This window comes from Rhagoletis zephyria, unplaced genomic scaffold (assembly GCF_001687245.7).
Source record: "Rhagoletis zephyria isolate East Lansing unplaced genomic scaffold, Rhagoletis_zephyria_1.1 Rzeph_scaffold_00416, whole genome shotgun sequence".
Classification (NCBI taxonomy): domain Eukaryota; kingdom Metazoa; phylum Arthropoda; class Insecta; order Diptera; family Tephritidae; genus Rhagoletis; species Rhagoletis zephyria.
Window position 1 is genome coordinate 73,000 of NW_016157500.1, and position 4,118 is coordinate 77,117.

The 4,118-nt window shown below is 33.3% G+C and overlaps 1 long non-coding RNA gene across 2 annotated transcripts in view; it reads left to right on the forward strand.

The window, feature by feature from the left end:
* Nucleotides 1-1,212: 1,212 nt before the first annotated feature.
* LOC108359591 (uncharacterized) overlaps nucleotides 1,213-4,118 on the forward strand; it is a 4,735-nt gene continuing 1,829 nt past the window's right edge. The window contains exon 1 of one of the 2 annotated variants that reach the window (XR_001846955.1): nucleotides 1,213-1,292. This is a non-coding gene — a long non-coding RNA (uncharacterized LOC108359591). Of the gene's footprint in view, nucleotides 1,293-1,658; nucleotides 1,845-4,118 lie in introns of those variants that run through there. The other variant, XR_001846954.1, reaches the window with a different exon arrangement.

Sequence of the window (4,118 nt, forward strand, 5' to 3'; positions counted from 1 at the left end):
AATCTTTGAAAGAAGTAAAAAAAACAGCATCAAAAATCTCATTCTTACGATTCTGTTGAAAAGATTTTCCAATATTTTTATGCAGATTTTTTAAGCTTAATCTAATTTGTCATCTGAGGGGACTTTTTTCAAAAAGTTCTTTAAGAAACTATTTTTATTCATAAAAAACTTCATTTTTGGACGTATTTTCAAATCGGTCCAGCTCGCTTAAATCTTAATATTTTTCCACAATATTTTGGTGGACGTCTTACAATATAATAAATTATGTAGTCCCGGCGGAAAAACCGCAACTTTTTTTGGTGATGCAGTCTAATGTACATGTATCTAGCATGAATGCTGCCGATTATTCTAAAAACATGTGAATCGCGCGTGCAAAGACCCCATTAGAAATGAATGGATCCCTTGCTGACGTAGCCGTGAAATGTCAAAAATCTAGGATTTAAAATTATCAAGAAAATAATATGGACTTTGTTAATTGCTGATCCTATATTGAATGAGACTATTTCCTGAAAGTACATTGATACATATGGACCTACAAAAATTTTATTGTTTGTATATATGTATGTAAATTGTTTGTAAATATTTTATGCATGCACAAGTGATTGACTTCAGACTATGTATCCTTACCGCAACACATATTCGTTTATGCAAACAAACAACTGTGCATATACATGTGTACATACACATATATAGCCGTATCAGGCATCGACGACCTCTCAAGCACTCGAGTAAGCAACACTCAATTCAGTCACAAGCTATGAGTACCGATTAAATTATCATTAAAACACCATAAGTTGGATGGGCCATTTTACTGGAACACAACATTGCTTATTTAACGATAATGAATTGATAAAGCTCACATCGAACAGATATTTCTGATGGAAAAGAAACAATTTACCCAAATACATATGTACATATGCACATTCATACCTACTCTTTATATGTAGAAATACATATGTATGTATGTATGTACTATGTACATAAGTGTGTTGTCGTTCCAATTAATATTAGTCATTTGCAAGTCTAATTGTGGAGAGCAATTTTTTAGTTATTTCTCAGTCAAAGAATTACATGTGCAACATGTTTGTCCCACAGCCCATAAAGATTATAAGAAGTAAAATTAAATATTGCTGCATAATTACACGATGCTATAAAAAAGTCACGAAATACACCCGAAACAAAACCTAATGCAGGTTGTAGCTACCCAGTAAAAAATTGGTAATCGCTTTTAGTGGTAACGTGTTCTAGAAGGCATAGCCTTCGAATATTTTCGCTTCTTTCAGGCATTGCCGGTAATGCAAAGTAGAATGTCCTAAAATATTTCTTTTATTTCGCTTATTTGTTTAATTTCGGGTAATGCAAAGTACAACGCTGCATCGTTGTCAGCTGAAAAATAGAACGAATATCCAAAAATTCTTTCTACCGTTACTTTCTGTGGAAATTAGTCTCGCATAAAAATCATGTTTTGCTTTGTTCAATTTGCAGCGAAGTTGAAGTCGGTCATGGAAGTGAAGTACAAGAGTGAGGAAGTAAAATCTATATACCTAAATATATCTTTGATAAATCTTTTAAGACATTTTCTGATTTCAATTTAATATAAATAAGTATGTACTTATTTAGGCATTCTACATTAGTTTCTCTGTAAGGCATTCTTTGTTCGCTTCTCTGGATTCTGTTTAACAATAAGCTTCAACAGCAGTTCAGTCGTTTTTATGCAATGTCTTCGATTGAAAACATTTTTAAAAGCAATGAGTGTTTATATAATCAAAGCTCCGAGGGATATAGGCACACTCAAGCAAAACAAAGATTGTGGAATGAAATAGGAGACGCTCTGCAGAAAACGGGTGCGTACATGTGCTAAATAAATTCAGAATCATTACCAGCAAAATGAAAAAGTGTATGGAAAAAGTAAAGTGCCCGAATTTGGACGGGAATGTTTAGTTATTTGCCCAATGATTTCCGGTTAATGTGTCCAAATGGGTGATCCGATCCAAGAAAATTTTAACACGCTTATAGTCAAGGGAGTAAGCTTTATTTTAAAACCTAAATGTTTAATGTTCGGTAACTAATTTATTAAAAAATTCAGTCTGCAATATGCACTTTTCTGTAAATGTGTGACGGGTACTGTTTAGCTATTTGCCCAATGATTTCCAGTTATTGTGTCCAAGTGGGTGATCCAATTCAAGAAAATTTTAACACGCTTATAGTCAAGGGTGCAAGCTTTATTTTAACATGTCAACCCCTGTTACGTCTATATGTTTTTCTATATAATACGAATCTTTATTCTATTTATGTTACGTTATATTGTGATTTTTACTTACTCATTTTTTGTAGTGCTAAGACTACAAGGCATAACACAAAAATTCAACAATTTATGTTTGTACATATATACATACAGTTGTCCACGAAATAGCAGGAGTGCGATACTTTGACCACAATGCGATGCTTTGATTACAAACCTTATTACAAAAATTGAAATTTTGGTGAAATTTCGCATGATTTTTATTATTTGTCAACAAAGTTTGAAATGTTAATTTGTATGGTGTTTGTTGTACTACCAGCTGGACTTTTTTAAAAAAATAATAAACATTAAACAAACAAAAGAAAAATAGTCAAACCTGGTCAAAGTATCACACTCCTATTATTTCGGGGACAACTGTAAAGTAACAAAGTGTTAGATTTATAAAATAAGTTAAATTATTTACACAATAATGGTCCTGCCATTCCACCGCGCCAATACCATTGAAATACTTTCTAAATTCTTCGCGTATCTGTGTTGATCTACTACCTCCTCGGGTATTATTTTGAGACAGTGGTACTAAATTGGGTTCTGGTAGAGGTAGTATATCACTGTTTGTAATTTGCGTTGGAAGGGGAATATTGGCCTCTCGTAAAATGTTATGCAATATACATAAACTAGTGATGAGGTTGTTGGTAACTTTTGGTGCGGTTGCGATTGGCTGGAAAAATATTCGGAAATATGCACACAATATTCCAAAAGCATTTTCCGTGGTTCTCCGTACTCGAGAAAGACGATAATTGAATACAGCTTTAGATTTATCAGATAGTGATAGCCTTCTAGGATATGGCTTCATCTCCGACAAACACACAAGGCACTACTGTTGTTCCGATACGAGTAACTACAAGTAATTACTCGATACTTCCTTCAAGTACTGAGTGTTTTTTGTACTCGAATCCTTCCCCCAAGTACTTAGGTGGGTATCGAATTATCGATTAAATTATTACTTGCTTTCCAAAAATTCTGAATTACGGTTCTGACAATATATGAATCATACTGTTGTGGTTTTTGCACCACTTTAAGTTGGCTAATAAAGAAAGTGTCAATTCTTGCTTTCCCGTACTAGTCAATTATTAAAATTTTGCAAGATACAGACTTGTGGCCAGTGTTGCCATTTTAGCCGTTTTCCGGCTAGATTTAGCCGGTTGCGATAGCAAACAGCCGGAGAAATTTCGATCTAGCCGGCAGCCGATTTGTTAGCCGTTTTGCAGAAAAAATCTAGCCGTTTTTAGCCGATTTTGCTATTTGCCTTGTTTTCTTAAATTTCAAATATGTATATATGTTTCCATTTTTGACTAAGCGACCCAAAATCTGTTAGAAATGGCTACTAGCCTTATCGTGGAGAAAATTTTCATGTCAGGCAGGATTGTATGAAATTGGGCCGATTTCGCTTATTTTTATTTTAAACGAAGAAGGGATTTTCTTCATAAAATGTTTGTTATAAATGTCTTAATTTTAAGTGTGAAGTTTTATTCGAAAACTTAGAAAATAAGAAATTGTTTCACTGTTAAGACTCTTAAGATGCGTTTGTGTTTGGATATAGTGCCAACAAACAGAATAAATATTACATGTAGATATTGTCTTCCCGGATAGCGCATATTCAATTCTGCCTAAATTAAAAAACATAACTTCTGCCCACTCCCTAAGGTTTAAGGTAATGGAAAAATTGATATTTTCAAGCACTATGTACACATATGTATTTTTTTAAACAAACGTTTTTGTTGAGAACTTATTCAAATTCCAAAAAACCGAATGCCAACTTAAATTAAAGGAACCAACACTGAAGTGAGTCAAAATGAAAATAAAAGAGCACAAATTT